The 26,613-nt window shown below is 39.0% G+C and overlaps 1 protein-coding gene and 2 pseudogenes across 1 annotated transcript in view; 1 reads left to right on the plus strand and 2 right to left on the minus strand.

Annotated features, from left to right (window-relative positions):
- The window catches only part of LOC127650380 (NACHT, LRR and PYD domains-containing protein 3-like), a 1,539,373-nt gene that overhangs the window by 995,309 nt on the left and 517,451 nt on the right, over positions 1 to 26,613 (minus strand). The gene's annotated exons all lie outside the window — the stretch shown is intronic.
- LOC127650389 (NACHT, LRR and PYD domains-containing protein 12-like) overlaps positions 1 to 26,613 on the plus strand; it is a 201,273-nt pseudogene that overhangs the window by 101,841 nt on the left and 72,819 nt on the right.
- LOC127650475 (small nuclear ribonucleoprotein Sm D1-like) lies at positions 6,359 to 7,008 on the minus strand (annotated as a pseudogene).

The raw sequence follows: 26,613 nt of genomic DNA on the forward strand, positions 1-26,613 counted from the left end.
TAACATATGGCGATTCTACCAATTTGGAAGAATACACAGCATCAGTGACCAGCTACATCAGCAAGTGCATTGATGATGTCACTTTCTCCAAGACCATCACCACACACTCTAACCAGAAGCCGTGGATAACTGCGGAGGTGTGCACGCTGATGAGGACCCGAGACTCCGCCTTCAGAGCAGGGCCAAACTGTCCCGGGCAATCAGAGAGGCAAAGTATGCACACGCCCAGAGAATCCACAGTCACTTCCAGGACAGCGGTGACATGTTGCAGGGCATCCAGGCCATCACCAACTACAGGACAACATCAGTTGCCTGTGACAAAGATGCCTCCCTTCCAGATGCGCTGAATGACTTCTACACTCGGTTTGAAGTGCAGAACGACATGGTGGCGAGTAAGACCACCCCTCCTCCCAACGATCAGGAGCTCTGTCTTACCACGGCGGATGTGAGGAAAACTCTACATAGAGTCAACCCACGGAAGGCTGCTGGACCAGACAACATTCCTGGCAGAGTGCTCGGAGGATGTGCAGACCAGCTGGCAGATGTTCTTACCAACATCTTCAACATCTCTCTGAGCAGCGCCGTCGTTCCAATGTGCTTCAAGGCCACCACCATCATCCCCAGTGTCCTGCCTCAATGACTACCGTCCCGTCGCACTCACACCAATCATCATGAAGTGCTTCGAGAGGCTCGTCATGAGGCACATTAAGACCCAGCTGGCCCCCCTCCCTCACTAGACCCACTGCAGTTTGCATATCATCCGAACCGTTCAACAGACGACGCCATCGCCACCACATCCATCTGGCCCTCACCCACCTGGACAAAAAGGACTCATATGTTTGAATGCTGTTCATAGATTTCAGCTCAGCTTGAATATATAAGTGTATTTTATCTTTAACAGATTTATTTACTGAATTAAACTTAAAGGAATATTCCAGGTTAAATTTAAATTGAGTTCAGCCGACAGGATTCTGTCGCATAATGATGATACCACACACATTTAGTTTTAAGAGTATACAAGACATAAAGGATATGAGTGTAAACATAATTTTAGTGTTACTTCTGTGTAAATTTATAGCAGATTATACAACTTTGTTACCATGACGATGTAAAAATTATGATTTAAATAACTTTACAACTGAAATAATACACAAGTTTCAACAGAAGAATGAATGTAAGTGCTTTTATAAAATTATAAGCTTCACGTTTCTGGATTTAAACCCTCCAAAAATTGGTCTCATTCAAGTGCCTCACTGTAACTGCGATTTATGTGTTTGTGTATTTTTGTGTGTTTTTGTGTTTGTTTGTTTTTGTTTTGTTTTTAAAGAAAAAGATAAACGAGTCAAATTAAATTTTTGTGCTAATCAACATAATGCCACAAATGCTGTTGATTGAACTTAATATTAGCAGAATATTATTTAAAGGGACAGTTCACCAAAACGTAAAAATTTTCTCATAATTTATTCATCCTCATGCCATCCCAGATGTTTATGACTTTCTTTCTTCTGCTGAACTCAAATTAAGATTTTTAGAAGAATATTTCAGCTCTGTAGTTTAATACAGTGCAAGTGAATGGTGATCAGATCTTTGAAGATCTAAAAAGCACATAAAGTCAGAATAAACTAAACTCCAGTGGATTAATTAATGTCTTCTGAAGTGAAACACTAGGTGTACTTAAGAAATAGATAATTATTTAAAACTGTTTAACTGTTTATCAGCTCGCTCATGAGGGTCGAATACACAAAGACTCTCAAGTGGCATAAGTGAGTTGGAAAGTTCAAGAACTGACACATGAAATATGTCAAATACGGAAGCGCTGTGTTATTTACAACAGAGCAGGAGGAATGTTATACAGAAGCTGAACTGGTTTTGCTGCAGATTTGTATTTGTATCTGTTTCTTTTTTAAATGGTGCTTGTATGTGCTGATCCTCAACATACTGAAAAACATTCGATTACATCTGCGGGTATCATCGCAAGAGGAAAGACTAACTTTTCACAGATTTACTATCAATGATCCTGAGCTGCTCGCCGACTCAAAACACACACTGAGTCACTCAAAATATTGAGGGTGTGCAGTGAAATTTTTTTTACCCTGCCAATTTCAGACCAGCCGAGAGAGGGTGAGAAAATTCTGAGAGAATTTTCAGTTACCATTCACTTTCTTTACATCTTTTTTTCATACAATGAAAGTGAATTGTGACTGAGGCTGTTATTCTGCATAACATCTCCTTTTTAGTTCCACTGAAGAAAGAGAGTCATATAGGTTTGGAACAACACAATGGTGAGTAAATAGGGATGGACTGGCAATTGGGTACAATGGGTGGGCTGGTCAAAATGCTCAAGGGGGGTCTTAACCCCACCCCACCAAATCTCTGTTAAACTGATGTGTGTGTTGTGAACTGAGATAGTGAAGAGTGTGTAATTGTTCTCTGCAGGTTGAGTTATTGTCGTGTCACAGATGAAGGTTGTGCTGCTCTGACTTCAGCTCTGAGATCAAACCCCTCACACCTGAATGATCTGGATCTGTCTGGTAATAATCTAAGAGATTCAGGAGTGAAGCTGCTCTCTGATCTAAAAGATGATCCATATTATAAACTGGAGACACTGAAGTGAGTAGTGATGATTAATATAATCATATTTGAATTGATCTCCTTTATTTTGCTGATGAATTGTTGCTTATGTACTATATATGTATTTAACTGTATTTAATATCAGATTGATTCATTGATCTGTGTATATATATCAATTATGTTTTCAGCTCTTTCAGTGTCTCTGTGTGTGTGTGATGAACAGATTTGAGTTTTTTTCTATTGATTACTATTAAATAGAGTTGCAATGGAGATGTTCGATCAGTCACAGATAGTGAGAGTATGTTTTTCTGAAATAAATAATGCGGTAATGTCCCATACAGCACATTTGACTTTGACTTTGTGTGTTTTAGGATTTAGATGGACATCTCTTTGAGAACTGATCATGAACAGTAATGATTGTGAAGAAAACAGAGACGTCACAGTCAACAGAATCAACAGAGACAAACTGAACTGACACACTGATGTGTGTAACTTATATAATTATTATTCTTATATACTTATATATATTATTCTTCCTCAAGTGTCTTTTATGGGTCAATGACAAATAAAGATGTCTAAATTATAAAATGGGGAAATCTTTTAAAACTCCAGTTTAAAACACATGTATCAAATTTGTATAAATATATTCATATTGGTTTTGAATACTTTTTGACCTTTTAATTTTTTTAGATAACATTTCAAACTTTTAATGAGAATTGTTTTCTTGTTTACAATCTCCGAATGTTTACACCACTTAGAAATTTTTACTTAAAAAAAATAAAAAATTACTTTGTATTCTGAAAAGTAAAAAGTAAAATCATAAAGAGGTGTGTTCAAGTATTTTGTGTGTGAAACACATTTGAATGTATCTTTGAATGACTTGATAGATCCGGGGGAAAAAATGAATGTCCAAATTGCCGTTCCTTGATTCAAGTCAACAAAGTGATTAATCTATTAAACAAAGAAAAGAAAAACATATACAAACATAATCAATATTTAACCCCCACTATCCCATAGTCTGGGGAATAATAAAATGAGTGCCCAATACCTCACACATAACAAACAAATTCAACCAAAATTCTTGGATCTTAACACACACACAAAAATATTTGTTTTGGTTGTGTCTCCATCTTCTGATTGACATTGCCAGCAGATGGGTGCATCTTTAAGACCAAGCCTACACAATCTAGTGGGGGTCCAATACAATCTATGTAAAATCTTGAACTGTATAAAGTGCACCCTTGAATCTCTAGATGCAGACTTGATGTTTTTTAGAATCCAAGCCCACACTCCCTCCTCCAATGCCAAGTTAAAATCTTTCTCCCATAATCTCTTGACAGAAGTTGAAGCTCCGTTCCCCAGACTCTGAATTAGCAGGGAGTAATACCTCATGACCTTTTCCAAAATCAGTAATCACCTCTCCCAGAGTATCTGCCGCTTTTTAGGGGGTGTAAACTACTCCCAAAAACAGTACAGAGCATGTGGTGCAGCTGTAAATACTTATAGAACTGAGATCTGGGAATCCCAAAATGTTGAACCAAATTTTCAAAGGATTTCAACTCTCCACTCTCATATAGGTCACAAAGTGTAGTAATCCCCCTTACAATACACTCTGACCCCTATCCAGAGAAAGATAATCTGAAATTAATAAATTTGTTTGTACCACCCCTACCAGGTGTCTATAAAGTAACTTAATCCATTCATTAAAAGTATTCTCGACCTGGATATTTCCAAAATCTTAAAAAAATAATCTCATTCTACCACATCAAACGCCTTGGCAGTGTCAAGTGAGATGGCAGCAACCAGAGTCGGATCATTCACCACTGACCACATGATATTGATGAGACGCCTAATGTTATCAGAAGAGCTGCGGCCCTGAATAAACCCCAGCTGATCTCTGATAAGAGAAGTCATAACTTTACTTAATTGGTTAGCCAGAATTTTTGACAATATTTTAATGTCTAGTTGGATCAGGGAAATTGGACAGTACCTCTTACACTCGCTTGGATCTTTGTCCTTTTTATGTATCGGACTGATCCGGGCTTGTGTCATGGTTGGCGGAAGCTTTCCATTCTTTAATGATTCTAATAAACTTCTAGCAAAAGTGGAGCCAGTTCTGTAGCATAAGATATAAAAATTCCGTTGACCATGCTTTTTAAACCTTTAAGGGATGAGGTTGGCATCAAGGGCATTGTCTTAGATTGGTTTACATCATACCTCTCAGATAGGACTGTGATGGTACGTTCACACCGGACGCGAATAGCGCGTCAAATTCGCGCCTACCGCGTCTAGTTATACGCTTGACCACTTTGAATCCATTCACGCGTCAAGAGCTGAAATTGACGCCGTAAAAAACAAAAGTTTGAAGCGGAATTCTGCGCGTGACAGCGTCGGAGGCGAAATCCGATGAAACTCCGGAGGCGAAACCCGTTGACGGCCATCTTTTTACAAGATGGCTGATGTTGATCGAGCATTCGTGGAGAGAGTCACCGCTCTGTATTTGTTTTGATGTCCACATGTTCTTGTTCAAGAAATTACAGTGACTAGCATTTATATCGTAAAGAAGTGGACAAATATTAAAGATTAATTTGTATTTACAACGTACCAGGTTGCCCAATCTCCTCACTGACCCTCTTCCAAGCGAGGTCCTTTTTGTTCCTGTCTCTGTAAAAATATGAAGTGGAATCGTACAATTCTGGGTGACTGCTTACAGCAAGAATTAATTTTTCCTCCATAAGTTAGCTGTCAGTGATTTTGGAATGAAAGATTCCGAGCGGGAGTTTACATCACTTTACCTCCTGACCATTGACTTAACATTGAAATCATTCGCGCCTGACGCGCTATTCGCGTCCAGTGTGAACGCAGCCTGAGGGTTACGATTGGAAATTCGCCCTCTTCTTCTGCATTGTTCACTTGTGGGGTACCCCAGGGGTCCCTCTTGGGACCCATTCTACTTTCTCTTTATATGCTCCCTTTGGGTTCTATCATGAAGAAATATAATATTTCATATCATTACTACGCCGATGATACTCAGCTATATATTCCTATTAGTTCTGATTACTCTTGCTCTGTGCTTCTAAAATGCTTTGAGGACATTAAATGCTGGACTGCAAAAAACTTTCTCCAATTAAATGAGAGGTTGTTGTGTTTGGTCTCCCTGGTGGTGTCTCTGATATCACTAGGAACCTAGATATACGGTTTCCAAATGTTCATCCTTTTGCAAAAAACCTAGTTATGATTTTTGACTCCGAACTAATTTTTGGAAAACAGGTATATACTGTGGTAAGGAGTAGCTTTTTTTAAATTAAGGCAAATAGCCAAATTAAAACCTCTGCTCTCATTTAAGGATCTGGAGACAGTTATCCATGCCTTCATCTCATCTAGACTTGACTATTCAATTTCTCTTACAAAACACAACAATTTCTGCACTGCAAGTTTTTAAGTGACTGTAGAATAAACTGTTGCCATGGAGACAGTGCGCATCATATGATTTGGTTGAAACACATCATGACCCACTTTAAATAAAAAGGAATATTCCTTCAACACTCGAGTGGAGATTTTTAATTACCACTTTATTGAAACGATCTAGAAAAATAACCAGACACCTTTACAGAAACACAGTTCTGCATCATTTAAGTGACACATACAGTTCAGCACATACAAACAAAACACTCAATATGGTTTTCAAAATGAAGGCATTTTAAAATGTACAAAATGAAAACAAATCAGAATCACAAAGTATTTTCTAAAGGAAGAACAAACAAAAATGCTGTACAATGTGAAAAAATGCACAGAGGCTTCAGAGATTCATCTCCTAGGCCCTCCCCGGCCACGCCCTCTTCCTCTGCCACGACCCCGCCCTCTTCCTCGGCCACGTGCAGCCACTGTAAGAAAGGTAATAATGAATTAACACTTGCTTCATAAACACATCATCATAGTAGTTTTGAACACCAGTTAACGGATTCACTGTTTCTTAACATTGAAAGCAATACACGATCAGTGCATTCAGTGTAGCTTGTCCATCACTATTATCACCATGACAACGGCACTCACCAGCCTCTCTCTTCTTTGACTTGACCTTGGGTTCGATGTCAACCAGCAGTGTGTCCAGAGGAAGACTGTCGGGCAGGATGTAATAGCGGATGTTGTTGCCACGGATACTGAGGGACTCAAGTTGAGTCGGCTCCCTGTTTTTGAGCGTCATCGTCACAGCTTTGAGGTGAGTGTTCATACTGACGTCCACACCTGACATTTATACAAATTAATTCAAGAATTATTTATAAATAGACACTTGAATCAGCTGCATTGCCAACAGTATAAACCACCGGGACAGTTTAGTTTCACAAATGGAAAATAAGAATTACCAGTAATCGTGCCGTGGACCTGTGTGCCATTCTTCAGTTCAATAGTCACTGTTTCATGACTCTATTTCATCAAAAACCTGCAGGATGAAGAAAAAGAGACATTGGAACCACTTGGAAATGAACAACATGCATAAGTTTGGTATAAACTATTTGAACCCTTGTGCAATCTTCAGGACATTTTTATTTATTTTTTTCAATCATTTGGCTGTTAATGCCAACGGCATGAAATTTGCCAAAGGTGTGTATTTTTGGTTGAATTTTGATATTTCAACCTCATTTCCTATAATACATCTATAATACACTGAGTACACAAAATAGTTGCACTCGGGACCTTCAGGACAAAAATGTCTACATTGAAACCCATTAAAACAGCAAAATTTGATTCCCAGTGCCATTAAAGCATAAATTCATGAATTATATGATATTATAATCAGAGGCGGCGGCAGCCGATTTTGCCGGGGCTTCAGCCCCGAATGTTTTGAGTGTAGCCCCGAATGTATTTTGAATAGTTGACTGACAAATATGAAACCGGACAAAAGTCTATGTAAACCCCCGAAATCATAAGTTGCCTTATTTCATTGTGTTTTGGCTTTGCACATACTGCATACAGCCTTTAAAAATAGACATAGGCTTAATCTAGCCTATAGAATAAGTTCCTTTGCTGTAGGTAGCCTATGGGCAACTCCGATTCTTCCTCTCTGTTGAATATGCAGCAGGTGGGGAGGAGCTTGCACATTCGTTGACATCAACTAACGTTACTTAGTGGCGAGTTAACGGCAATTAGCAGGAAAGACAGCAAAAATGAAGCAAATGAGGCTTTGGGGATTTTTCCGAAAGAAGTCAGTGGGTTTAAAGAGTTTTAGCCTCTAATTTCCATCATTAGCTTAAAGCAGCTTGGTAGCTCTGAGGTAAACGCAGTCGCCTCTCACGCCGGAGACCGCGGTTCGAGTCCCGTTCGTAGCGTACTTTTCTTGTTTATCAGGTGTTGTTTTCGCTAATGATAACCAATAAGCATTAACATAAAATATATGTGTGACTTGTTTTGTGATATTAGTTTGTGGTAAATATACACTTTAATTTGATTAAATGGTTTTGTAGAGAGTAGCAAAGATGTGCCAGAATCAGGCATGGAAACTGGTAACAATTAATAAGTCACTTTAATTTAGAGAAAGTTAAAAGTGAAACATTGTTTATCTCAATGATCCTAATGAAAGGATTTTGACAGATGAATTATTCTCATAGAGATGATGAGAATTATATACAGTTCGATGCCATAGTGTGTCAATGAACTTAGACTAAAGTCATTCTTGTATTGCTTTAACTTAGGATCTTATACATCATTTTACGGAGCCCCCGAAGTGACCTGTGCAAAAATGTGCAAAAAAAAAATCTAAGAGAATTTCGCGTCGCACGAGAAACTTTCGCGTCGCACGAGAAACTTTCAGCGTCGCACGAGATACTTTCGCGTCGCGCACGAGATACTCGCGTCGCCACGAGATACTTGCGTCGCGCACGAGATCTTCAGCGTGCGCACGAGAAACTATCGCGTCGCGACGAGATACTTTCAGCGTCGCAGCGTTACAGTTTCCGGTGTGTGTATAGCTCTTTTCCGATTAGCGCCATTGCCATCATTCATTTACTCAAAGATACTGAGAGCATGGATGCGCATGAATTTATAGAGATATATTTTAAACTTGGCCTTCAATACAAAGACATTACTGTCTATGACATTTGTAATACTGTCATGGCTGAGACACGCTTTGATCTGCCAAAGGACACTAATCAAGCAATAGACTTGTACTTGTACTTGCATTTAACACGAGAACTACCGAATTATATAACTACTAGAATGGCCATAGTGGTCATTCTGACCGCTAGACTGTACCAAATGTCATGTCATATTTACATTCGAAACTTCTATTGAGGTTTTAGAATGAAGCTTCTAATGTCTGTCGCCATATTTTATATCGTCATCACCCTAAAAATGTATTGAATAAAATAGAATAATATGGATCAAATGGAGCTCAGCTTAACGCAGATAGTCCTACATAATACGATCTTTTTGTAATATATAATAGTGCTAGACTATACACATACATAGGCCTATATATATTATATATTAGCTGCTAGACTGCCCGGAAGGTGCGCCTCGCTTTGTGTACAGCAAGTTTTTTCCACCACAGTGAAAAGGGTTTTGAAAGTCTAAACGCCAACAAACATGGATTGAGGCGAATATTTCGTTAGATAAAAAACATGTTGTGAATTTTGGAAATTATTACATCTATCCTTTTTCAAAACATGTTGACTTTTGGACTTTACAACGCTCTGGATTTATTGGAAATTGGAAACAATCCTATGCAGCCGCCACTGGAATCAAAATCCATGAATAAATGAATCTGTTATATTAATAATAAACACCAGGACACGTAAATTTTAATTCTAATGAATGTGAAAATGTATTAGTTCATCGACAACCACAGAACTTGCTATTGTAGCTGATTACAGATACAAATTTGATTATTTATATTAAATTATTCTCCTAAAATGGGGCCCCTTTTTTGTTCAAGTGAGCCCACTTTTAGGAGAATTCGCTCATAATGATTTTACAGCATAATAGCCTATTTTCATTATAGTTTTACAGCATGATATTTTTGCTCACAGTAAAACAAATATTGCTTTCTAAATCAGTTTTCCCACAGTTTAGCTTAATGTTCATATTCTTTATTAACTGTTTTGGCCATTTTGGGTTTGGCCTATATGTGATTCATACATGTCTAAGGTTTTTACTATGCATTGAAATACACATTGGTGATGTTTTTATAAGCTATTGCATTGATTTGTTTTTATTTTACAAAGAAAATAATAGAATATAAATAATCAAATTTGTATCAATCAGCTACAATAGCAAGTTCTGTGGTTGTCGATGAACTAATACATTTTCACATTCATTAGAATTAAAATTTCGTGTCCTGGTGTTTATTATTAATATAACAGATTCATTTATTCATGGATTTTGATTCCAGTGAAAAAACTTGCTGTACACAAAGCTGAGGCACGCACCTTCCTCCGGGCAGTCTAGCAGCTAATATATAATATATATAGGCCTATGTTTGTGTATAGTCTAGCACTATTATATATTACAAAAAAGATCGGATTATGTAGGACTATCTCATGCTCGCTTGGCCTCCATTTGATCCATATTATTCTATTTTATTCAATACATTTTTAGGGTGATGACGATATAAAATATGACTGACAGACATTAGAAGCTTCATTCTAAAACCTCAATAGAAGTTTCGAATGTAAATATGACATGACATTTGGTACAGTCTAACGGTCAGAATGACCACTATGGCCATTCTAGTAGGCTAGTTATATAATCTCGTAGTTCTCGTGTTAAATGCAAGTACAAGTACAAGTCTATTGCTTGATTAGTGTCCTTTGGCAGATCAAAGCGTGTCTCAGCCATGACAGTATTACAAATGTCATAGACAGTAATGTCTTTGTATTGAAGGCCAAGTTTAAAATATATCTCTATAAATTCATGCGATCCATGCTCTCAGTATCTTTGAGTAAATGAATGATGGCAATGACGCTAATCGAAAAGAGCTATACACACACCGAAACTGTAACTGCGGCGACGCTGAAGTATCTCGTGGCGCGACGCTGAGAGTTTCGCGGCGCGACGCTGAAGTATCTCGCGGCGACGCTGAAGTTTCGCGGCGACGCCGAAAGTTTCTCGTGCGACGCTGAGTAGTTTCGTCGCGACGCCGAAGTATCTCGTGCGCGACGCTGAAGTATCTCGCGGCGCGACGCCATAGTTTCTCGTGCGCGACGCTGAGTAGTTGCGGCGCGACGCTGAAGTTTCTCGCGCGACGCTGAGAGCTTCGCGCGACGCCGAAAGTTTCTCGTGCGCGACGCTGAAGTATCTCGCGCGCGACGCTGATAGTTTCTCGTGCGCGACGCTGAAGTTTCGCGCGCGACGCGATAGTTTCTCGTGCGACGCGAAATTCTCTTAGATTTTTTTTTGCACAGGTCACTTCGGGGCTCCGTATCATTTTGACTATTTATGTCAAAAAATATAAATTATTTATATTCAATATTTTTTTTACCTCACTTTACTCACTATAATATAACTCTTTTGTGATGACTTTATGGTAATGTACATGAAAATTCAAGAATCATGATATAGATATTAGGGCAATCACTGATCTGCTCTTCCCAATACATTTTCTTCAATGGTATTGGTCCACAATTTGACATATGTAGCACTTGATGAATTAGTTGTTTGAAGCTGATTTGCAATAAGTTATGTGCTGTATCTGTTCTTTTGCATCACAGATGATTCGGGGAGGAGAGAGGATGAGTTAGTTGAGGATAGTACTAGAGTGGAAGATTTAGGAACTGTAGAAACAGGCCCAGCCAGAGCAAAACTCAAAGAATACCCTCTCACCAGCTTTGGACTACAGGGAAGTGGTTGCTAGTGTGAAAATAAAATTGTCTGGGCTAAGCCCCGGATGTCCTGCAATGCTGGAAACGCCTCTGATTATAATATATGCCTTCATTCCAAAAATCTGGCTTCAAAATTTAAATTTTTTATATTTTCCACCAGATGGTGCCATTTTTCTCATGTTTAGCCTATGGAGCAAATACGTGATTTTCCCCCTATTTTCTGTTTGCTGTATTATAGAGACCTGCAGGCCAACTGAATAAATGATGCAGCTAAAATTGTGTGGGTGTGTACGGATGTCAGAGTGTGTTTTGAATGTGTGTATTGAGAAATTATTATTTCTCAAGTTGATAAATTGTATTTCATGGATGTATATACGGGCCTAATTGCAGTTTGTTAAAAAAAAAAAAAATCATGCACATGTAAACACTTTTGTAAAATGTTGTCAATAAATGTTCTTAATGCATTCAAGTCAGTTCTTGCACATTCATTATAATGAGATGGTTGAATAGATTTGTAAAAAAAAATTATTACTTATGTATTATAATCTATAATTAAAATGCATGAGAAAGTGTAGTTACAAAACTTGGGCTAGTTCTGATACGCTGTCACTTATATGGTCCGATTCCTTCTTAACTCCGGAAGCATCGGCATGTCATCGGCTTCCTCACTTGGGCCGATTGACTCGGTCGGAATCAGGGAGTGAGCAAACAGGCATCCGGTACGAGTTCAGGTGTCAGATGCGGGCCAAAGGGATGGACTCCAGCAGGTGAGTTTCCAAACGGATCTGGCCCGAGTGTATTTTAAAGTTGAGATACACACTTGGTAAAGAAGTGGTAAAGAAACCACTCAACCGAAATACATTTGCTGAACAGCGACTTTTCTTAAAGAGAAGGTACAATTTTAAAGTTTGTTACACATAATGTAAACTCAATGTTAATACTTGTAATACTACAAATTATGCATAAAAAACATGAAATAAATGTTCATATGTGGTATTTATAGGGGCAATAATATATTATTAAATATTTTAACTTCATCAAACACTTAATTTAAGCATTAAACAAATTAAAGGTTACTGCAACATCTACACATGGTTTTGGTGAAACTTGGCAAAGAGTTCAGTCAGTTCTAACTCATCTGAATGATGGGGTGCGTCCCATTCAGACTTTACCCTCCATTGTGAGAGCTTTGAAGGGCTGAAAGGTGTGTTGCTCAAAATAGTGGTCATTTGGTCATTTTATTGGAAATTCTGTTTGGAACGACCGTACAGCTGGTTACCATTATTATTCTCCCTTCAAATAAGCCCTGTGAAGTCATCATCACCAAAATCTCCTAAACTACATGTTCATACTTCAACTGTCCAAACTTACACAGAATCATTTAATCTGCTTTTAGATGCTCTCTCTCTTTCTTTCTTTCTTTGTCTTACTGTAAGACCTGTAAAACTTTCTACTTCAAGCATTTAAATGTATTTTGGTTTTGTCAAACCAACATTACAGTTTGTCTCAACCAACTTTACGTATCCAGTTTAATCAGTTCTTTTTGTACCACACAAAATAAAAGATCAATATATTTTTCCATCCAGTTAAGCCCAGTTATATTTTGTAATGCAGAAATGCAGTTATAGCAATTAATAGCATAAAAAAAAATATGTTAGACAGCACTTGTCATACAAAGCATAAAGCTTAATCCTATAGCCTAAAACATTAAACAGTCAGACAATTATTTTTTAAAACCAATTTTTCTACAGCATAATAACATTTGAAGTAAGCACATGCTGCTTCATTTCAATAAATACTAATTTTGAAATATCAGTAATAATATAAACATTATTGTTCATTTTACTTTAACAAAGATTTCATATCAAAAAGATGTGTATCACAATATGAATGAAGCCATTTAGGAAATTATATTACAAGGTCTTTTGCTGAGTTTTCAGCAAAGTTTTGATCATGTTGATGATGTAGAGCAGGTTTCAAATTTTCTAAAACATTTTTATGAAGATAAACTTTTTTTTATTAAGCTATCAACTTTCCATTTTAACTTCAGTTTCATTTTGAAATATGTTATATTATTATTATTATATTTTTTCAAAACATTTTAAACACGTCTTTCTTTTTAAAATATATTGTGAACACATACTTTGCAAACACATTTTTACCACATTTAAGCAATTGGGAAACTGTTAAAATTAGCCTTAACAGAATCCTCCACAGACAAAAACTAAATGAATTATGCTCAACAGTCCAATAACTAAAGAGCCAACACAATCAGACAAAGGAAATCAGCAGATGGACAGCTTTATTTTCTGATCACTGAACAGATAATCCTCGACGGTCAAATGACTAAAAACATGTTCATTAACAGCCTCAGGCTACTAACATTATCTCAATTGAATAAGAGCTATTTTGGAGATTTTAGGCTACTTAAGCCAGTGTTTCTTTTGTCTTCCACGGCACACTTTTTACGACTAAAACATTCTGTGGCACGCCACCATTCCACATAAGCTAACCATCGTCCATATTTTACCTTTTCAAGAACTTGTCCATGTTTTCTGTCCATCTTAGTAGCGTGTTTATTTGTAATGTTTGAAATTTGACGCATACAGTGCTTGTATTGGACTTTCTCAGGGTCGTAACAATTCCGTCATAATTTTTCACCCATGTTTTAATTGTCATATTTTAATAATACATTTAATAGCTTTAAGTTAATATTTTGATTTTTAATCATGAATTTACAGGACGAGCATACAGCAGATTATGCATTTATTTATTGATGAACAACAGAGACACAAAGCAGATTAATGTTTCAGCGGAGGCCAGTAAAACACGATACATGAACACAATATTACAAAAAACTAATACGATTAAAACATGAACATGTAAAAATGAACTGAACAGAACTCAATCAACAACTCAAATCTTCCTCCTGGTCCGCATCGATTTAACTGTGTGCTCGCCTGTGCGTAATCAAACGCATCAAGGGAGACTGATGCTGAGGTGATTGTCATTAGATTTTGCGTCTTTGCCTCGGACAGACGACTTCTCGTGCCAGTTTTAATTTGGTTCTGGAGGCTGAACCCAGCGTCAAGCGCCGCATCGCCCTCCACATGACAAGAGTTGCAGAAAGCATCACAGAGGGGCGATTTTATCAGTTTGCCCCGTAAAAAAAGTGGGAGAAATGCACAATAAACATTGAAAACATGTATTTGGAAGATAGGAAAAAGTTTGCAGTTGCTTTGATAGCAGAAAGTAATAAAATGACTCGTTTATGTTTAGGTCGAAGCGTTTTCATGGTGAATTTAAATGAGTTCAATAACTGGAGTCTCTGATGTTCGTAAACGATAAGGTCATATTTAATGAAAATTATGAGACATTCAATGTCTCTTCACAAATTTGGATAGTTTTTAAATATTTATTGTTGCTTAGTATCTCAAAGATATTATTGGTGAAGCAAAAACGTGTGTGTGAAAAACACTTTTGTGTGACGTCACTTCATAGACTTCAATGTATTCTGCAGTGCTGATGGGAGTCATGTGATGACCCTTTACACATATAAATAACACACTTTTGCACATTAATCATTTTGTACACGCTTATGCATAACGTGCACTTTAACACGCAAGCTAGCAGGACAGATGTGTACAGAAGTGAACCATTATATTCATTATATATTCTTGTATATGCTGTGGGGCCCAAATGTTCAAGGGTATAAAGCATTTGTTTTCAAAGATGATAGACTGCGAGACTTTACAGTCCAGAGTATTTCACTTTCCAAACGACCAGGATAAATATAAAATGAAACTACTCATGGTGTTAAATGATGGTCTGTTGTGATTAGATGGGTGGAAGGAGAAATAGTTCCTGTTATTATTTACTATCAAAGCTCGATTTCTCATTTCAAAGCTTATACGCATTATTTTTTAATTCAAAATAATCAATAAAATCGCTTGTATAAAAACACATTGGGTCGATTTTTATTTCTTTAAGATCGCAAAAATAATAAATACATAAATGTAATAAGAAAATAAATAAAGGAATAAATGTCTTGATAAAACACATTTATTTTTAATTAAATTTATTCCTGAATTTATTATTGTATGACTTTTTTCCTTTATTATTTTTCTGTAATTATTTTTAACTTTATTTTTAACTTATTTATTTATGCATTTATTTATTTATTCCCACATGTATTTATTTCCATATTTAATATTCCCACATTTATTTATTTTTGTATTAATTCTTACATTTCTGTCTCTTGTATGATAATTATATGGGCTGGTCCTGCTTACCATTGGTTTATCGTCGATTGAAACGTGCTCGATTACTCTTGACTTGTTTTGATGTGATGTCAGGTCATAGGCAAATCTCCTTTAAACCATAGCTAGAGTTGCGCAACTTAGCGAATGAAGTCGATAACCACAAATGAATGTGTTTTATTTCGAGTAAAGGTGCTTATTGATGTTTTAGGAGAGCTTTATGCCAGTATGAATGTCGAAGCACATCCTGGATTGTTAGACTCTCTGAAAAATGTTCACTGCATGTTCAAAATCGGAGTCAGAGGGTGCTGAGGTGGGACATACATCTTATACTTCCGATAAATACTATTGAGCTCTCAACCAATGATGCACTGAAGCCATGCAAGTACTGCCTCATTTCCACGTTACACACAGAAAAGTAAAAATAAATACATGTATATATAAATAAATATGGAAATAAATATATGTGGTAATAAATATAAAATAAATGAACACATAAATAAAAAAATAAAAACAATGCAAAATAAAAGTTATTTTTAAATAAATGTAAAAGTTAAACTAATTTTATTTGTTTTATCAAGACATTTATTATTTATTTTCGTATTATATTCATTTATTATTTTTGCAGGTTTGGGCCTCCATATCGCAGAAGTATAACCAAGAGAAAAACACACACGTATATACAAAAAACACTTATAAGATGCAAAAAACACTTATATTTAAGATGCAAAAAACACTTATATTTAAGATACATTCTCTTAAAGCAAGTCTAAATATCTTATATATTGTTTCTCAAGTAAACGTATCTTATTAAGGATTTTTAGACAATTTTAAATGGAAAACAAGACAAAAACACTTGACAATAGTTTTTTTTTTTACTGAATTAAACGTATTATTTAACACGTTCAGCACACGCTGAATAATCGGTTAAGAACTAATGATTGTTGCAATTATCGCAGAATAATCGTTCTAATAATCTCTAGATTAATCGATTATCAAAATAATCATTATGTGTAGCCCTATATGCACTATACAAACTTCCCTTGCTTAACCCACTATTCCTACACTGCAACAAGTACTGGGAAAGGTAAACATGTAGAGATTCATAATATGTGGTGGACAACACAGTTTTTGGATGAAGGGGCGGCTGTGGCTCAGTTAGTAGAGCGGGACGGCCATTAATCGCAGGATTGGTGGTTCGAATCCCGGCCCACACGACTCCACATGCCGAAGTGTCCTTGGGCAAGACACTGAACCCCAAGTTGCTCCCAAATCGCAGGCTAGCGGTGAATGTATCAGTGTAAAGCGCTTTGAATACTGTTAAGGTTAAAAAAGGCACTATATAGTGCAGACCATTTTCCAAAATATGTTTTCTGGGTTTAAGTTTCTATTCGCTTTAAAGTTGTTAAATTACATTTCGTTTGCAAATCTTTAGTATATTAAATGTTTTTCTGCATGGGTTCAATTAGATGTACATCTTCACCGGCCAACAAATACAAACTGCATTTTTCCACCAGCAGATCTTCATTTATTATGAATATTGAAAGTTTTTAATCTCACTGACTTCCATTATATGGACAAACACATCAGATATCCATCAAAAATCTTTGGGTTCCCCTGAAGAAAGTGAAATGAGTTTGACATGACATAAGACTGCATGTGATGGCTGTACTAGCAGCCACACACAGAAGAAACTCACGGTGGTAACTCATTTCACATTACATAATACAAAATAACTGGACACACTGATTTTAGTTTTAAACCCGTTTTATTAGTCATTTGACTTTAGTCATCTATTTGGGTGCACACATTTAGTTAACTGTCAAATTGGCTAATTTCCGGTTCATTATTTTTAAGTTACATTCAGTGAAACGAATACTTTTCTTTTACTTGAGTTACCAGTTCTTGGGGAGTTGCTTCTGGGTGTCTCTGGCTGGCTGACAAAAAGACTACCAATTAAAGCCAAGCTGTTTAAGTAGGGGATGGATAATTGGACTGCACCATGTTCTCCAATATCATGGGGGTGGCAGAGTTATCTATTTTGTTGTTATAATTATTTGATTGATTTTTCTTAGTTTATATTATTTGATTGATTATCCTTAGTTTATATTAGGTAGCATTGTCTTAACAGGGTTTGTAGTTATGGTGGTTTGTTTATATATTATGTGTTTGTCTACCCCCCTTTTGTGTCAGAATGGCCTGATCAGCCACTATATAAGTTTCCCCATGTCACAGTCAGTGGGTCTGTTTTGTTCCTGTTTTTTTTTATTTTTTTTTTTTATTATTATTATATATATATATAAATAAATATAACTAGATTTTTTTTATTTAGTAAATAAAAGCCTATATATTTGGAAATATATTTTCTGACTCCTCATGCCTGCCAGCTTGGTCCCTCACACCGCATAAATGATGAGAGAATTATCATGTTTGGTCTGATAACAACACGTGTAAGTTGGTTTGTAATAAAGAGTCACATTTTAAGTATAATATTGTTGTAATATGGAGCAGGTTTGCAGCTGTTGAAAATAGTCTCATCATGAATCTTAAATGTAAACTAGCCATACATGTTGCTTATCTTCTCAGTTCAATGATATATATGGGGTCATTTAAATTAGAGTCCTGGTAGCTCTACATCAACAACTGAAAGAAGAGTCATCAGAGGTTTTCATGGTAAATAAAAGGTAGGAGACACATTTGGATGACATAATTTATATTTATATAGCATCATTTTAACATATCCACCGACATTCAAAATGATCTCGTCATTTACTCACCCTCATGCCATCCCAGATGTGTGTGATTTTCTTTCTTCTGCTGAACACAAATGAAGATGTTTATAAGAATATTTCAGCTCTGTGGGTCCTCTCAATGCAAGTGAATGGTGACCAGAACTTTGAAAGTACAAATAATCCTTGAAAATGAGATGGGAACATTTGTCAAAACTTAGGTCAGTGCACTGACTTTTGGGCTACTTTATGCCCTTCACATCAGCACCCAAAGAAGCTGACACGTTTTCTTTATTTTTGTGATGTCATACAGTAAATGGTGTTGCATCTTTATGGTGGCAATGTCTGGCCAAGTTGAAATTATCTTTTGAATGAATAGTTTAATTTATAATTACAAACTGTTTCTGGTGTTATTATTACAGTATTAGTTCAGAGAGTTTTCTGCATATATTTCTGCAGTCTGTTAAAATGCATCTTAAATTGTTTATTTAGATTTACTTTAAAGTCACTGCTTGTTTTTGTTTATCATGATTTTGTTACCCTTTTTGTATTTGAGAATGTATTGTGTTTCTATGCAAGCATGAATGTCTATGTGAGATTGTAAATTTGTAAATGACAATAAAAACCTTCGACATTCAGCAGTTGTCTGTTATTTCTTCAGGTCATTTTATTTTAAAGTTAATTGAAAGTAAATGAACAGAACTAATAGCACTTACAATTGAGCTGAATGATCTTAAATTGCATAGTTGTGTAAACGGACTCTTAGGGTTAAAAAACCTTAAATATATTAGCTGGTGTTTCACAGTATTTTAAGAAACATTTTTGAAAGGAAGCTCATTCATTTGGTCAAAGCAGCTTCATTTATTTTAGGTGAAGTTGCTTCAAATTTCTAGTTGCAGTATCTTCAGTAATGTAAGAACTGAATTACGCACGATAACTGGAATAGCACTTTATTGTCCAGGCTTACAGAGCCTACATGTGACAGGAATGCTTTTCTCATAACAAAGTCTTACTCTCCTCCAGGACCCCACATGATCCGGAAGGTCCACTGCACCTCTTGTGGTGTGGGGAGGAACTGCTGTTGACTATAACCTAAATCTCAGGATACCACATCCCTCCCCCCTTAAGAGAAAAAAAAAATACTTAGTATTAAGTATGGTAAGGGAAATTGAACATAATACTGTTAACACAGACATACACGTCTAGTATTTCACGTTTCTTTTTTTTTTTTTTTTTTACAATGGAAACAACTCCATGAACAGAGAAAAAAAAACTAGGAAGGTGGGTAGACTGCCATCCTTCCAGTGAGTCCCAGAGCTCATTCTTGCTCTGACTTGAGGGATCTCACTACTATTTCACAAAGTCTTTCAGATAAGCAGGAGTCTGTCTTGTGCGCTCGGAACGGCGCAGCCCAGGAAGTGAATCTACTCCTGCTTTTGTCTGTTCAACCACTGAGGAGTGTGCTTGGTCTGTTTCAGAAGCAGTCATTCTCTCTCTCTGCACTATGGTGACGGCAGAGTCTGCAGGCAAGGCCTCCAGTCCTGTCTCTGAAACCTGAAGACTGATAGGCTCCTCCATCCTTTCATGTGTGGGTGTTTCACCGCTCACTATTACATGGCGTTTTCTGATTTGATCGACATGGCGCCTGATGACTCTTCCATCTCCTGTCTGTACGGTATAGGATACAGGTCCGGTGTTCTCTTCAACGACCGCAGGTATCCAACGAGGTCCATGACTGTAGATTCGGGTGTACACATCATCCCCAGGCGAAAAACTCCTCCACTTACTGTGTGTGTCATGTTGTTCCTTCTGCTTGAGTTGTTTCTTTCGTATCTTTGACTTCACATCCGGCAGCAGAAGATCCAGTGTTGAGCGCAACCTTCTGGACATAAGCATTTCAGCTGGTGACAATCCAGTCGTGGTTTGCGGGGTGATTCTGTAATTAAACAAAAATCTAGCTGACTCTTGTTTCCAAGGTGTCCCCTTTATTTTCTTTTATTCCTTGTTTGAACGACTGTACAGCTCTTTCCGCTAGACCGTTCGACGCCGGGTGGAATGGTGCAGATGTTATGTGCTGTATGCCATTCTGTTTTAGGAATGCTTGAAACTCTTGGCTTGTGAAGCAAGTTCCATTATCCGATACTAAGGTCTGGGGCAGACCATGTACACTAAAGCACTGTCTGAGCTTTTCAATGGTAACTTGACTGGTTGCTGTACTTGCTGGGTACACGTCAATCCATTTGGAGTGTGCATCTACAATGACAAGGAACATTTTCCTAGAAAAGGGCCGCGTAATCCACATGCAGTCTGCTCCAGGGTGTCTCCGGCCACTCCCATGGATGTAGCGGTGCTCCTGCTGGAGGATTTCTGTTTTCCTGGCATGTATGGCAGGACTGCACTTCTTTTCAATTTCGAGTCCATTCCTGGCCACCAAACGTATGAACGTGCTAAACCCTTCATTCTACATATTCCTGGGTGTGTGTGGTGTAGCTGTTTTAATATGGCTTTCCTACCCCTCTGTGGAACGACCACTCTCAGCCCCCAGAGCACACACCCATCTTTCACACTCAGCTCCAGTTTTCTCTGACTGTAGGGTTTGTACAGTGTATCCACCTCCCTTGGCCATCCTTTCAGACACCAGCCTAGCACCTGGGAGAGTGTTTCATCCTTAGCAGTCCACTGTCTAACCTGTTTTGTCATGATTGGTGGGTCCTCCATGACCTCCAACATGAAGACCTGGTCAGACTCGTCCTCTTCCCCTGTTTGTGGCAATGGTAACCTGCTCAGCTGCGTCTGCATTTGCGTGTCCCTGCCCAGGTTTGTATATGATTTTGTACTCATACGCTCTGAGGAGAGTTGCCCACCTCTGCACTCTCGGTGACCCCATCTGAGGCACTGGCTTTTTCTCATGAAAGAGTGATATCAGTGGTTTGTGGTCAGTGCTGATTGTGAATGTTCGTCCGTAGATGTACTTATGAAACCTCTTGATCCCGAAAATGATAGCTAACCCCTCCTTATCGAGCTGTGAGTAGCGCTTCTCTGCTGGTGTTAGCGTGCGCGACATGAAGCCTAAAGGTTTTTCACTACCGTCTTCCATGACATGTGACAGTACGGCGCCTAGCCCATATGGCGAGGCGTCACAGGCGAGCAGTAAATCTTTGTCCGCTGAATAGTGACCCAGGACTTTCGCTGACTTCAGCAACTGTTTTGAGTTCTGAAAAGCTTCTTCCTGCTCTTTGTTCCAGACCCACAAAACGTCTTTCCTCAGCAGCTTATGTAACGGGGCTAAGAATGTAGCTAGACTAGGGAGAAACTTGTTATAGTAATTCAAGAGACCTAAATAGGCCTTTAGCTCAGTCACTGTGGTTGGTGGTGGAGCTTCCTCTATGGCCCTCACCTTGCTCTGCACTGGATGTAAGCCTTCAGAATTCACCACATGCCCTAGGTATTCTACCTCATTTTGCTGGAACGCACATTTGCTTCTGTGAAGTCGCAGGCCAGCGTCTTTCAATCGACTAAGTACCTCCTCCAGCGTACTCAGGTGTTCAGCTTCGTCTCTCCCTGTCAGAATAATGTCGTCTAAGTACACAGCTACTCTTGGAAGGCCTTGTAACAGGTTTTCCATCGTTCGCTGGAAGATGGCGGAGCTGATGAAACTCGAAAGGTAGCCTATTGTAGGTGAACAATCCTCGGTGTGTGTTTATTGTGAGGTACTTCTTTGAGGCATCATCCATTACAATCTGTTGATAGGCGTGGCTTAAATCGAGCTTGGTGAACTGTTTCCCTCCTGACAGAGTATTGAACAGGTCTTCCACACGGGAATAGGGTATTGCTCTAGTGAGGAGGCACTGTTAACGGTTAGCTTGTAATCTCCGCGATATTCTGACCGACCCATCTGGCTTTAAAACAGGAACTATGGGCGGCCCATTCTGGCGTATTTAACGGAGCTATAATGTCCTCCCTAAGCAGCCGATCTATCTCCGCTTCTACTTTTGCCCTCATGGCATACGGAACTGAGCGGGGCCGATAGAATTTAGGCTGTGCTTCAGCAGACACACGAATGGTTGCTTTCATACCTTTCAACATGCCTAACTCCTGCTTGAAAACATCCTCGTTTCTCATAAGTACTTGTGGTAGAGTCTGTGCCTCTGTTCTCACATTTTTTATTTCTTCCCACTTCACTTTTAGAGCCTCTAGCCATCCTCTTCCTAACAAGCTAGGTCCTGTACCTTTAACCACCACTAGGGGCAATGTCTTTACTTGCCGCTCATAGTTTACTTTCACTTTGGCCACCCCCACTACTTTGATTTTCTCCCCTGTATATGACTTAAGTACAAGTTTAGTTTGCCTTATTTGCGGTCGTTGCTCTTCGTTCCACATCTCATTGAACTTCAGCTCATTCATTATGCTTACGCTGCATCCTGTATCAATTTCAAAATGTACCGTCTTCTTATTCACTGCCATCATCACTTCAAACGGTTTTATCCTCTGAATTGATGTCTCTGTTTCTATGCAGTTTAATGTGAACACTTCCTCTTCAGATCTATTACCATCCTGCTGTTCACACTCTACATTATATGATCGATGTGGACGTGGACGCCCGCTCTGCTCGGTATGTTTTCTTCTCATTGTAGCTGGCACTTTCTTTATTTCTATTACGGCAAGCCTTGGCTATGTGCCCTACTTTCCCGCAACAGTGACACTTTGCCTCCTTAAATTTACACGCGGCCGCGTTGTGTTGCTTCCCATGACATCGGTAGCATTCTTTATCTTTTTTTTTCCATTCACCCTCCTTTTTCAGTGCACCCTCTGCCCTCCCGCTGTTGCATGCTAACGGTGCTGTATGGAGATCTCGAACATTTTTACTAGCGGCCTCCGCAATTTGGAACGCTCTCTCAAACGTCAAGTCTGTTTCGGATAGCAAGCGTCTTTGAATCCTGTCATCATTAATACCGCATACCAGTCGGTCTCTCAACATCTGTTCCAGTGTTGTACCATAGTTACAATCATGTGCTAATCGTCTCAATTCAGCTACGTACACACTGACGGTCTCCGTCGGCTGGCGGGAGCGCGAGTCAAATTTGTATCTCTGAACTATTTCACTCGGTTTTGGGTCGAAGTGCTCTTTCATTAAAGTTTTCAACTGACCGTAAGTTTTCGAGCTGGGCTTATCTGGACTCACCAGGTTCCTTATGAGCTTGTATGTGGCTGGTCCCACCACACTGATGAGGATAGCTCTCTGCTTATCTCCGTCATCAATTCCGTTAGCTTCAAAAAACTGTTCTAGTATCTCACAATACTCTTCCCTTGTCTGCTCCAGGGGCGGACTGGCCATCGGGAATACCGGGAACAATCCCGAACGGCCGGTCCATTTCAGGCCGAAGACCGGCCGGTGGTCAAAGATTTTTTTTTTTTTTTTAATGATACGCGACCGGCCTAACCGGCCTCTCAGCTGCAGCGGAACGCTGTGTGTGTGTGATTCAGACCGGGCCAGACCAATACTTTCAATCTGAGGGGGGATACGAGCGGCCCCTCCCAACTTGGACTGATCCTCGTTTTTCCTGACATCCGATTGGCTCAAACTAGGCGCCGATCAAAGGAGTTTACTTTTGGTCATGTTTGGCGGGTTTGTGTGAATGCAACAGATAAGAACGGTAAAAATGGCAAAAGAAGGATAGAAGAGAAAGAAATGGGTGGGGCCGAAAAATAAGAATTAAAAAGAAAAAATTTTTGGCACAAGAGGCAGCTAAATGCGCCAAATTAACAGACCTTTTCCGTAGTGGAAAGAGTGCTGTGGCAGCCGGAGGTGCAGATGAGGAAGGACCCAGCAGCATGGACAGGACAGGTGCACGATTAGGGATATATTAGTGATTTATTATACACTGAAATTGTTTAGATTTGCATTTAAATATAGGCATTTATTACATGGCTTGGTAGAATTCCAATGTAGGAAGAGAGAAGAGGAGGAGCAGGAGAAGAGAGGAGGAGGAGGCGGAGGAGCAGCAGAAACCAGGAAACAGACAGGTAGAGGGGCAGTGTGCAAGGCTGGGTAGGCAATCATATTAGGCATATCAATCAATCAATCAATCAATCAAAGCTTTATTAAGGACACACACACACAAAATAGAAAAATACAGCACAATATTACATATTTACATATAGGATAAAATGCCAATAGTTCCACATACTAGATGATAACCTGACTGAAGCACAGATTGAATTAGAAAATTATTTCTTAGTCATATTTATTAGTGATGTTCTTCTCATGTTCTTCTCAGCTGTACAATCAGTAAGCAGAGGAAGGGTCCAGCACAGGGGAAACTGAGCCAGGGAGAGTTGAAAGTGAGGACACACACACACAAATCTCTATTTTATGGGACTGCATTGTGGTTTTTGAGTATCTGAGTGGGTATTTGTTAGTATTTGTAACCATTTTATCACTCCGACTGACTGTACACATGATGCTGGTAGTTAGCTGTCTCTGTCTGATACAGAGAAGCTCACACGTGTACTTGGAGAAGATCACAACACAACCACACTAGTGCTAAACATGTGTCTGCCATTCACAATATACGAAATAGTTCAGTCATTTTGTATCTTCTTTCCCCCTATGTAATATTTATTAGTATTTACATGTTTTACTCTTATTAGTTATTGTATTATTGCATCTTTTACATTTTATTTTTATATTTATTTAATTATTTGTTTGTTTATTTAAAACTATATAAACAACTTTGTAATGCTTTGGCAATACTGTTATAAAACTGTCATGCCAATAAAACTGAACTGAAATTAAGAGAGAAACTGAGACAGATCACATTTGAGATTATCTGTTCTTTCAAATAAATCATATACAATTTTTGTTCTATAGTCTATAAAGTATTTAACACAATTATATCAAATGTAACTGTAATCAAATTACAAAAAAATTGTAATGCATAATATTACTTTTTTCAAAGAAAAGGTAATTTAATTACAGTAATTAATTACTTAATAATGCATTACACACAACACTGATATAGAATACCAAAAATTACAGCCCAAATAATTTCCAATTGCAACTCTGTTAGTCATAATTCTATACATTATTCTACAGTATTACATCATAGTGAATTATACACACACACACACACACACACACATGTTGGTCTACCTATCATTATGAGGACTTTCCATAGACATAATAATTTTATACTGTACAAACTTTATATTCTATCCCTAAACCCAACACAACCCCTAAACCCAACACAACCCCTAAACCCAGCACAACCCCTAAACCCAACACATCCCCTAAACCTAACACAACCCCTAAACTCAGCACAACCCCTAAAAATAACACAACCCCTAAACCCAACACATCCCCTAAGCCCAACACAACCCTAAACTCCACACTTCCCTAGACCCAGCACAACCCCTAAGCTCAGCACATCCCCTAGGCCTAGCACAGCCCCTAAGCCCAACACAACCGCTAGACCCAGCACAGCCCCTAGGCCCAACACAGGCCCTAGGCCTAACACAGCCCCTAGGCCCAGCACAGCCCCTAAGCTCAGCACATCCCTAGGCCCAGCACAGCCCCTAAGCCCAGCACGTCCCCTAGGCCTAGCACAGCCCCTAGGCCCAGCACGTCCCTAAGCCCAGCACAGCCCCTAGGCCCAGCACAGCCCTAGGCCCAGCACAGCCCCTAAGCCCAGCACAGCCCCTAGGCTCAGCACATCCCTAGGCCTAGCACAGCCCCTAGACCCAGCACAACCGCTGAAGCCCAACACAGCCCCTAGGCCCAGCACAGCCCCTAGGCCTAGCACAGCCCCTAGGCCCAGCACAGCCCCTAAGCCCAGCACAGCCCCTAAACCCAGCACATCCCTAGGCCCAGCACGTTCCCTAAGCCCAGCACAGCCCCTAGGCCCAGCACAGACCCTAAGCCCAGCCCCTAGGCCCAGCACATCCCTAAGCCCAGCACAGCCCTAAGCCCAGCACATCCCTAGGCCCAGCACAACCACTAGGCCTAGCACAGTCCCTAGACCCAGCACAGCCCCTAAGCCCAGCACAGCCCCTAGACTCAGCACATCCCCTAGGCCCAGCACAGCCCTAAGCTCAGCACATCTCCTAAGCTCAGCACATCCCCTAGGCCCAGCACAGCCCTAGGCTCAGCACGTCCCTAGGCCTAGCACAGCCCCTAGGCCCAGCACAGCCCCTAAGCTCAGCACATCTCCTAGGCCCAGCACAGCCCCTAAGCTCAGC

Source organism: Xyrauchen texanus, chromosome 10 (genome assembly GCF_025860055.1).
Source record: "Xyrauchen texanus isolate HMW12.3.18 chromosome 10, RBS_HiC_50CHRs, whole genome shotgun sequence".
Taxonomy (NCBI): domain Eukaryota; kingdom Metazoa; phylum Chordata; class Actinopteri; order Cypriniformes; family Catostomidae; genus Xyrauchen; species Xyrauchen texanus.